Genomic DNA, 11,142 nt, shown 5'->3' with positions numbered 1-11,142 from the left:
TAATGCCACTGACCTGCACTTTTAAAAAATGGGCAAAAGAGTACATTTTATGCTCTGTATATTTTACTATAATTAAAAAGTAGAAATAGCATTATATAATAGGAGAGAGAGATGGAGAGATAAATATGTATTGCCCTTTAAAAATACATTTCTATAGTGCTTAATTTTATTATGTTATATTCTTATAAGTTTAAAGATTTTTCTTAACAGCCCCAGAAAAGCCTTCCATTTTCATTACAAAACCAACCACCTCTCACTGGCCCATTGTCTAAGCTGGAACACAACTAATCTGATGTCCCCAATAACTCAATGCTATATTCCTATGTGAAACAGCAAAGGTAATGCCCCAGGCTTCTTGTGGTTTTGGGATAACAGAAGGCAAGTTTGTTGTTTTTTAATGATTCTGTGCCTGTTTTAACTTAGTGAGGAATGCTCAGATGCAACCGTCTCAGACACAGAAACCATTTCATTCTGGAGGTGAGGTGACTCAGTCTAAGGTGACCCCAGGATCCCCCCAAAGTGAGTGCCCTATAACCAGAGGAAGACAAAGACCTGAGTGGGGCAGGTGGCCAAGTTTGAATGAGAGCATTCACCGCTTTCCAGGTGGAGATGGGCAGTAGGCAATTTAGGAGGAGCTGAGGAGGGGCCTGCAGCTGGGAGAGACTAGATCTCACCACACAGGCAGAGTGGGGGTCCACAGCACGGCAAGATGGCAGAGGAGGACCCAGGGTGGTGGTCTGGGACCCAGGGGGCAGGGGCTTGAGAGAACGGGAAGCCAGGGAGGAGAAGAGTGGGTAGTCTCAGATACCAAGGGGAAGAGAAGCACTAGAAAAGGGGCAGACCCTGTGTCGCATCCTGGAGAGAACTGGAGAGGAACCTCAGACTTGACCCTGACAAGGACTTTCTTGACCTTGACCTGAGATATTTCAGAAAGAAACAGAGATGAGAGCCGGGGGCCATTGCCCTGTCTCCAGGGTGAGAAGACAGTGCCTGGTGCAGGCAGCATGGATGTACAGATGACAGGTGGATGGAAGGACAGATGACTAAACATGTAGACGTTTAAGCAGATGCATGGACAAGTGGATGAAGGGTGGCTGAGTGAATACACAGATGCTGGACAAATGGATGGACGTCCTGGGCACAGAGCAATCAACAGCTGCAAAGTATGGTCTGAGGAGGCTTCATGGATGAGGTGGGGTGGATCTGCATCTCCATGAGCAGACACCAAAGCAGGGGTGTCTCCATAAATGCTTTGAGTCAGACATGGCCCTGTGTCCTTAGGTCTAGGGATATGAGAAAACTTACAGACCCTAAAATAAGGCCACATCCCTTGGTCAACTGAGAGGGATACATCACTGTGATTTTCTGAGCTCCTGCTGTGTACAGCTGCACAGTCAACACAGTTTGCAGGAAGGACACACTGGGGTCACTCCAAGGCTGCCTTGGACAGGGTGACAGAACTTGGGGGAGGGGGGCTGGCCAGACACCTGCACTGTGCCGAGAATGCAGCCCTGCCTGCTGAGCCTGTGCCTGTAATGCCCCACAGGTTGCTGCTCCAGCCCGGCCCCCAAGAGGCAGGCCCCAGGTGCCGGCCCCACGGGTTTTGGTCTGAGTCTCAGTCATGGTGGTATATCTTTGGCAGTGGGACCCAGCTCTCAGTCACAGGTAAGTGGCTCTCCAAGCCTCTCCCTGCCATCCCACCTCCTGCTGTCTGTGCAAAGTCTGTTTTCTCTCCCTGGGGGCTTTGCCCTTCTGCCCATTCCAGCTTTAGGGTCCTTGCCTTTCACCATGGGTTCTGGGAGAGGTAGGTGGTCTCAGGACAGCTCACAGAAAGGATCCCAGCAGCAGGAGCCTTCCTATCCCAACACTCGGACATGGCCAGGTCTGGGGACCTGGACGAGGGGTTGCTCAGGGACAGGGGCTCCTTCCCTCTTCTAAGGCAGGTCCCTGAGAAGGGGCAGAGACTGGTTCTGATCAGAGGTTCTAGCAGGCATTAGAGACAGCCCCTGACTCTCCAGGGTCTGGGTTGAGGGCCTGAGGTCCATCTAGGCTGGGAGAAGCACGCAGGAGGCCCAGGGGCATGGCCGGGGCTGTGACCCCAGCACCCAGAGGCACAGGATCCCTCTGAGGGAGGGCCAGCAGAGGGTGGAAAGGGCTCTGACTCTTGCTAGGCTGTGCTATCTGAGCCTCTGCTGGGCCATGAGGACACAGGGACACTGAGGGACAGGACAGACTGGGTGAGGTGACCAGAGCCCAGGGCTAGTCACAAAGGAGCAGATCTGGAGCCCCTGGGGTCCATGTCTCCCCTGACCATGGCCTGGCCTCCTGCCTTCCCTGAAGGGCACAGTAGACCCAGTGGCCCAGGAAGGGGGAGCAGAGGGCAGCTCAGAGAAGCTCTGGCTGCCGGGTGGAATGAGAGGCTGCTGGGGCAGCCATGGGGGTCACTCTGCTCTGGTTTGGGGAGCATTCCCAGGAGCCAAAGCAAAAGTGAGTCACTGGGGGGGGGGCCTCACTGGGACAGAGCCTGAGGGGGCAGGAGGCTTCAGGACCCTCCCTCACATGCCGAGCACAGGCTGGGGCCGTCCCCACACAGCCCTGACTGTGCTGCTGGGAGGGTGGGACCTTTGTTCAGAGGAGTCTCCAGGCACTGAAAGAATGAAGTGGAGGCCTTGGCTGGGGCTGGGGTTCAGCAGGTCAGGGCCAGATTCCAATCTCAGCCTCTGGGGACCGGAGAGGAGCAAGGCTGCCCAGTTATGAAGGGAAGCTGAGGCTGCAGAGGGGATGAGCAGGGTCTACTCAACTGGGAGAGACTTGGAAGGGCTTTGGGAGGGGGCAGGACTGTTTGTTCCCTAGGCAGCTGATGGGCAGGAGGGGAAGAGAAAGGAGCATGGTCCCTGGCGGGGGTTGGGGGAGGATGGGGACAGATGGTTGCATTGTGAGAGAGCTCCCCAACACCCAGACCCATCTCTGCTATGTCACATCCCTCTGTCCCTGCAGGTCAGCCTGTGGTCGCCCCCTTGGTCACTCTGTTTCTGCCCTCCTCAGAGGAGCTCAAGGCCACCCTGGTGTGTCTGATCAGTGACTTCTACCCAGGCACAGTGACGGTGGCCTGGAAGGCAGATGGAGTCACCATCACCCAGGGTGTGGACACCACCCAGCCCTCCAAACAGAGCAACAAGTACATGGCCAGAACTTCCTCAGCCTGTCACATGGACAGTGGACATCGCATAGCCGCTTCACTTGCCAGGTCACCCATGAGGGGAAAACCACGGAGAAGAGCGTGGCCCCTGCACACTGTCCTTAGGGACCAACTCTCATCCACCTATGGGGTCTGGAAGCTGCAGGACCCCAGGAAAGGGCTTCTCCTTCTACCCCTTCCCTGATATCCTGGCCCTCCCCACCCCTGCATCCAATAAACTCTCAATAAACATCTTCATTGTCAATCAGACATCCTGCTTGGTCTCATTTTTTTAGTCTCTTATTTAATCTGCAACCTCCCTGGAGTTCTCTGGTTGGGGGAGTTTCCCACACCCAGTGAGGAGGCAGCCCAAGGGGCGAGACTCGGGGTCTTCTGAGGACGTCACACAGGAAACACCCCAGGAAGGAGAAGTTTGGTCACTGACATCAGGGCCTCTGACCTCTCCTTTCTCCCCTTCCTCCTCCCAGGAGAGGGCCCCCCACTCCTTGCCTCTCTCTTGGGTGGAGACGTCCTTGACTGACCTCTGCATCCTCCTACCCCATGCCTTCTTTCCTCAGCCTGAACCTCCTCTGCCCCTGGCCCCTGCCCCCTGGAAAGTACCCACCTCCTCTTCCCTGCTCAGCTCCTGCCTGCCTGCCTCCATTCCCATCACCCCTGGTGATCTGGACAGCTCACAGGGCACACAATGCTTCAGAGCTACTGGATTCATGGGCTTTGAAATTCAGTGGCTGCCTTGAGTCCTCATTCCATGGCAGCTTCAGAGGCAAAGGGGAACAGAGAAACCCAGGAAAGAAACTGTCTCACAAAGGGACTGCCAGGAGGCAGGCACCTGAGGGGTCTGGCCAGGCAACAGGAACTCCACAGGAGACTCAGCCACCAGCTAGGGAAGGAGCTGGAGGAACCTTCAGAGAACTGGGTCAGGATCTCCCCCACAGCCAACCTGAGACTGATGGGGAAGAGAAACCCGAGAGACCCCCCAGGCTCAAGAACGTGTCACGTGGTCCCAGTGGCACATCAGAGCCTCTGTGGGATCAGGCTGAGTGGGACCCACGGCCATGCTTGAGCCTTTCCTGCCATAACCACTCTCAACCGCCACAGCTTCCTCCTGAGAGCACTGCTCATACTGCAAGGGTCTGTTGTGGAAAATTTCCTGCTGGGGCCCTCAGAAAGCCCTGGGCTTTTCCAGAAACTTCTGGGGGATATGGGTGGAGTTGTCATTTATTCAGGTAGGGAAACAACCCAGAAGTGGGAGCAGGAGGTACCACATGTTTCTCTTAGAAAAAAAGTATTTATTGGAGGGATACAGACAGAGACACAGCTAGACAGAACTCCCATCTCTTGGTTTCTCTCCTCAATGTCCACAGTGACAGGGACTGGACTGATGCTGAGACCTGGGAGCAGGTCTCCCATGTGGGAGGCAGCAAACAATTACTCAGCCATCACCACTGCCTCCTAGGGTCTGCATCAGCAGGAAGCTGGGGTCAGCAGCTGGAGCTGGGAATGGAACCCAGGTATTCCAATGTGGACACCAGGCTACATGGCCCCTCCCTACAACACACCTGTGCTGAGCACCTTCTGCTTCCAGGAACTGTCTAGAGTGTCAGGACTTCTTTTATGCATGCAGCGTGAAGGAGTGAGCATCTTCCATGAGGACTGCAGGTTGGAAAAGCATTAGTACATTTTTGTGTGTATAGTCATGTACAAATGGCAATAACCATAGAAATCTTATCTTGTATGCTTATAATTACTTATTGAAAATGACAAATTTGCCAGTGCCACAGCTCACTAGGCTAATCCTCCACCTGCAGCGACAGCACCCCAGGTTCTAGTCCCGGTTGGGGCACCGGTTTCTGTCCCTGTTGCTCCTCTTCCAGTCCAGCTCTCTGTGTGACCCAGGAGTGCAGTGGAAGATGGCCCAAGTCCTTGGGCCCTGCACCCTCAAGGGAGACCAGGAGGAAGCACCTGGCTCCTGGCTTCGGATTTGCAAAACGCCAGCAGCAGTGTGCCGGCCATAGGGGCCACATGGGGGGTGAACCAAAGGAAAAAGGAAGACCTTTCTCTCTGTCTCTATCTCTCTATCTCTCTCTCTCATTGTCTAACTCTGCCTGTCCAAAAAAAAAAAAGAAAATGACAAATTTAATGAGACATTTATTAATTTCTTAATTCTTAAATAATTTGAAATTTCTGTCTTGGAAATCACCTGAACATACAGTTTGATATTTGAATGTAGTACTCCTGCAATTATCGACTATCATCATTCTCTGTCCAGGAACAGTCTGACTTTTTTTTATTTTTGTGGGACAAAAAGGTAACACGACATCCACTATCTAGACAACATAGTCAATGAAAATATATGCTCAGGAGCAGATATTTAGGATGCTCATTTCCTATGTATCTGAAACTATTTCTGGTGAACACCAAATCTCCATGTCTATCCCCAGCTCAGAGCAAGACCCCTCTTCTGTTTCTATGAGATTGGCAGCTGGAACACCACCTGTGTGTCTAAGTAGAATCACAGAGGACTGGCCCTCCTTTGACTGCCTTATTTCACTGAGAACAACCCAGCATCCTGATTCTGGACGAATCGCAAGAAGAATTGAAACTGGGATGGAAACATCTATATGCTGCCATGTTTTCTGCAGCACTATCCCTACCAACTGAGACATGGAAACAAGTTCGGCATCCACTGACGGATGAAGGAATAAACAAATGGTGGTGCATGGACACAGTGGATCATCCTCCTCCTTTCAGAGGAGGAAATCTTGTCCTGCAGGAAATGTAAATATGTATGAAAGTAGCTGGAACACTTGGATGGGACAAGATGGAGAGCTCCATATAACCTATCACTCACACAGATGAAAGTGAAATCTGAGCAGAGGGCACATTCTTCAGCACTCTTAGAAGGCCACAATGAGAGGCAGATTGGATTAAGTGCAAACCTCAACAACAGCCTGATGGGGGTCAAGGTGGGTTTCTCACTTCACTTTCTCTCAGCCTCCTCCAATGCAGGTGAAGTCTGGGTACCACTAAATGGAAAACCAAGGGTGAATCCCTGTCTCTCTCCAGAAATGTGAGAAGGAAAATTTGGGGTATCAAGGAGAGGATTATACCAATTTGCTTTGTTCATCTCACTTCACTGACAAAGCTGTCCTAATGTCTCTGCAGTGGTTAAGGGATAACCTTGAAAATTACTATATTTCGATTTTCAGGGCGGAGCCAAGATGGCGGAATAGTGAGGGCACACACCGATAGTCTGGGAAAATTTAGTTTAATAAAAGCGGAGTTACGGTAGCCTCAGAAAAAGGATCAGGAAAAAAATTGCAGAGGAAACTCTTCTGGAGCTATTCGCTGTGACTCAAAGGACCTACTGGGAGAGCAAGGTCGCCCACCACGTGGAAGCCGAACCGCGGGAGCCGCAGAGTCTGAGCACCAGTGCAGGAAGGGGAGTCTGTGTGACAAAGACACCAGCGGGGAGAGGAGGGACGCCCAGGGCTCCGAGTCCACACATCGGCACTGGAAGGGCAAGTGAGCTCAGTAACTGGAGACATTGGCAGGGAAACGGCAGACAGAATTTTTGAGGGACGCGGGTTTTGAAGCGGGAAAGTCCAACAGACTGACGACAGGAGAGAAGGAAAAATAAATAAATAAATAAATAAATAAATAGTTGGAGGCATACTGGTACAGACAAGTTCCACTCTCCGCCAACCTTGCAAAGGCAAGCAAGAGACAAAGAGCAGGGATATACATAATAAAAGGGGAGAGTTAAGGCTACAATTCAGTAGCCTATGCAACCCAGTGGGAGTACACAGGAGAAACTGAGCCTGCACAGACTCTTTGGATAGAAGCCAGCGGAAGCTAAATACCATCCATTCTGCTCAGTCTTGCAGTATTACTTACCTCCTGAACAAAAAATACAATAAAATAAAATAAAATAAATGAATAAATAAATAAAGAGAGATTTACCACGCATAACCTGAGGGTGTCACCTTTGCACACCTGTAACCCTGAAGAACCAAGCAGAGCTCTCAGGCCACACCCATCTCAAGCCTCCAAGGCTCCTCCAACAGCAGGCAGTCCACTTAACACGGACATAGTATAATAATAATAATAAAAAAACCTCACAGTGAGGGAAACAGAATTAACCATGCCAAGCAATAAACACAGAAATCGAGGGAACAAGATCAACGATGACATTATGATGCCTCCAAATAAACAAAACACCCCAAACCAAGATTATGAAGATGATGAGATAGAAGAAATGCAAGATACGGATTTCAAAAAATTTATGATAAGAACAATTAGAAGTTTTCAAAAGCAAATCCTTGAACTACAGAAATCCTTATTGGACAGGATTGAAAATCTCTCTCGTGAAAATGAAATTTTAAGGAAGAATCAAAATGAAACACAGAAACTAGTAGAACAGGAAAGTGTGATAGTGAAGAGAAATCAAAATGAAATGAAGAGCTCAATAGATCAAATGACAAACACATTAGAAAGCCTTAAAAACAGAATGGGTGAAGCAGAAGAGAGAATATCAGACTTAGAAGACAGAGAACGGGAAAGGATACAGTCAAACCAAAGAAAAGAAGAGGAAATTAGAAATCTAAAAAATATTGTTGGGAATCTACAGGATACTATTAAAAAAAACCAACATTCGGGTTCTAGGAGTTCCTGAAGGCATGGAGAGAGAGAAAGGATTAGAAGGCCTTTTTAGTGAGATACTAGCAGAGAACTTTCCGGGATTGGAGAAGGACAGAGACATCCTAGTACAGGAAGCTCATAGAACCCCCAGTAAACATGACCAAAAGGGATCCTCACCACAACACGTTGTAATTAAACTCACCACAGTGAAACATAAAGCAAAGATCCTAAAATGTGCAAGAGAGAAATGTCAGATTACTCTCAGAGGATCTCCAATCAGACTCACAGCAGACTTCTCATCAGAAACACTACAGGCTAGGAGGGAATGAGACATAGCACAGGTGCTAAGAGAGAAAAATTGCCAGCCCAGAATATTATATCCTGCCAAGCTCTCATTTGTGAATGAAGGTGAAATAAAGACCTTTCATAGCAAACAGAAATTGAAAGACTTTGTGGCCACTCGTCCGGCCCTGCAAAAGATACTTAAAGATGTGCTACACTCAGAAACACAGAAACACGGCCATCAATATGAAAGAAGGGAAAGGAAGAACACCTACCAGTAAAAGAGCATGGGAAGCTCAAAGCATATACTAGAAAATATCTCCGGGAAAATGGCAGGGCAAAGTCAAACGTGAATGGCCTGAACTGTCCAGTTAAAAGACACAGACTGGCTGACTGGCTTAAAGAACAACACCCAACTATTTGTTGCCTACAAGAAACACATCTCTCTAACAAAGATGCAGGCAGACTGAAAGTGAAAGGTTGGAAAAAGATATTCCATGCCAACAGAAACCAAAAAAAAGCAGGTGTAGCCATATTAATATCAGACAAAATAAACTTTAATACAAAAACTGTTAAGAGAGACAAAGAGGGGCACTATATAATGATTAAGGGTTCAATTCAACAGGAAGATGTAACTATTATAAATGTATATGCACCTAATTACAGGGCACCGGTCTATTTAAAAGATATGTTAAGGGACTTCAAGGGAGACTTAGATTCCAATACAATAGTACTGGGGGACTTGAATACTCCACTCTCAGAAATAGATAGATCATCCAGACAGAAGATCAACAAGGAAACAGCAGATTTAATCGACACTATTGCCCAAATGGATCTAACAGATATCTACAGAACATTTTACCCTACATTAAAGACTTCACATTCTTCTCAACAGCGCATGGAACCTTCTCTAGGATTGATCACATACTAGGCCATAAAGCAAGTCTCAGCAAATTTAAAAGAATTAGAATCATACCATGCAGCTTCTCAGACCACAGTGGAATGAAGCTGGAAATTAGCAACTCAGGAAACCCCAGAAAGTATGCAAACACATGGAGACTGAACAACATGCTCCTGAATGAACACTGGGTCATTCAAGAAATCAAAAGAGAAATCAGAAACTTTCTGGAAGTAAATGAGGATAACAACACAACATATCAAACCTTATGGGATACAGCAAAAGCAGTATTGAGAGGCAAGTTTATAGCAATAGGTGCCTATATCAAGAAATTGGAAAGGCACCAAATGAATGAGCTTTCAGCGCATCTCAAGGACCTAGAAAATTTGCAACAAACCAGACCCAAACCTAGTAGGAGAAGAGAAATAATTAAAATAAGAGAAGAAATTAACAGGATTGAATCCAAATAAACATTACAAAAAATCAGCCAAACGAAGAGCTGGTTTTCGGAAAAAATAAACAAAATTGACACCCCATTGGCCCAACTCACTAAAAAAAGAAGAGAAAAGACCCAAATCAATAAAATCAGAGATGAAAAAGGAAACATAACAACAGACACCACAGAAATAAAAAGAATCATCAGAAATTACTACAAGGATTTGTATGCCACCAAACAAGAAAATCTATCAGAAATGGATAGATTCCTGGACACATGCAATCTACCTAAATTGAACCAAGAAGACATAGAAAACCCAAACAGACCCATAACTGAAAGAGAAATTGAAACAGTAATAAGGGACCTCCCAACAAAGAAAAGCCCAGGACCGGATGGATTCACTGCTGAATTCTACCAGACATTTAAAAAAGAACTGATTCCATTTCTTCTCAAACTATTCAGAACAATCGAAAAAGAGGGAATCCTCCCAAATTCTTTCTATGAAGCCAGCATCACCTTAATCCCTAAGCCAGAGAAAGATGCAGCACTGAAAGAAAATTATAGACCAATATCCCTGATGAACATAGACGCAAAAATCCTCAATAAAATTCTCACCAATAGAATACAACACATCAGGAAAATCATCCACCCAGACCAAGTGGGATTCATCCCTGGTATGCAGGGATGGTTCAACATTCGCAAATCAATCAATGTGATTCACCACATTAACAGACTGCAAAAGAAAAACCATATGATTATCTCAATAGATGCAGAGAAAGCATTTGATAAAATTCAACACCCTTTCATGATGAAAACTCTAAGCAAATTGGGAATAGAAGGAACATTCCTCAATATAATCAAAGCAATTTGTGAAAAGCCCACAGCCAGCATCCTATTGAATGGGGAAAAGTTGGAAGCATTTCCACTGAGATCTGGCACCAGACAGGGATGCCCACTCTCACCACTTCTATTGAACATAGTTCTGGAAGTTTTAGCCAGAGCCATCAGGCAAGAAAAAGAAATTAAAGGAATACAAATTGAGAAGGAAGAAGTCAAGCAATCCCTCTTTGCAGACGATATGATTCTTTACTTAGGGGATCCAAAGAACTCTACTAAGAGACTATTGGAACTCATAGAGGAGTTTGGCAAAGTGGCAGGATATAAAATCAATGCACAAAAATCAACAGCCTTTGTATACACAAGCAATGCCATGACTGAGAAAGAACTGCTAAGATCAATCCCATTCACAATAGCTACAAAAACAATCAAATACTTGGAATAAACTTAACCAAGGACGTTAAAGATCTCTACGATGAGAATTACAAAACCTTAAAGAAAGAAATAGAAGAGGATACCAAGAAATGGAAAAATCTTCCATGCTCATGGATTGGAAGAATCAACATCATCAAAATGTCCATTCTCCCAAAAGCAATTTATAGATTCAATGCAATCCCAATCAAGATACCAAAGACATTCTTCTCAGATCTAGAAAAAATGATGCTGAAATTCATATGGAGGCACAAGAGACCTCGAATAGCTAAAGCAATCTTGTACAACAAAAACAAAGCCGGAGGCATCACAATACCAGATTTCAGGACATACTACAGGGCAGTTGTAATCAAAACAGCATGGTACTGGTATAGAAACAGATGGATAGACCAATGGAACAGAATTGAAACACCAGAA

This window comes from Oryctolagus cuniculus, chromosome 21, assembly GCF_051225735.1.
Source record: "Oryctolagus cuniculus isolate XC-2025 breed Fujian yellow rabbit chromosome 21, ASM5122573v1, whole genome shotgun sequence".
NCBI classification, from domain to species: domain Eukaryota; kingdom Metazoa; phylum Chordata; class Mammalia; order Lagomorpha; family Leporidae; genus Oryctolagus; species Oryctolagus cuniculus.
The sequence above is the reverse complement of the archived record's forward strand: the minus strand, read 5'-3'. Positions refer to the sequence as shown.